Source organism: Penaeus monodon, chromosome 15 (genome assembly GCF_015228065.2).
Source record: "Penaeus monodon isolate SGIC_2016 chromosome 15, NSTDA_Pmon_1, whole genome shotgun sequence".
NCBI classification, from domain to species: domain Eukaryota; kingdom Metazoa; phylum Arthropoda; class Malacostraca; order Decapoda; family Penaeidae; genus Penaeus; species Penaeus monodon.
The window spans coordinates 28,870,264-28,870,529 of NC_051400.1; the positions used below are offsets into that span (position 1 = coordinate 28,870,264).

Here is a 266-nt window from a genome sequence, read left to right on the forward strand (position 1 = left end):
AAGAATCAGATGAATTACATATCTTTTTGGATTAAAGATGTGAGGTTAGAAGAATATATTGATTAATTTGTAGGTCTAATCCCTAGTCTTGGTATGGTGTTGTTTCAATAGATTTGAATAGTTTCCATGTAGTCCTCTTTTCTCTTCCATACACAGATTATCCAAAACTGAACACTGTCCTTATAATGTAGCATTTATTTAGGCAGATTAGAAAGCCTCCACTCTTGAAACGTTCAATATAATGCACATCAGATGACTCTATCAAA

General features: G+C 32.3%; 1 protein-coding gene across 10 annotated transcripts in view; it reads left to right on the forward strand.

Moving 5' to 3' along the window:
- Positions 1-266, forward strand: part of LOC119581918 (protein sidekick-like) — a gene marked incomplete at its 5' end in the record, with an annotated part of 27,628 nt that overhangs the window by 21,444 nt on the left and 5,918 nt on the right.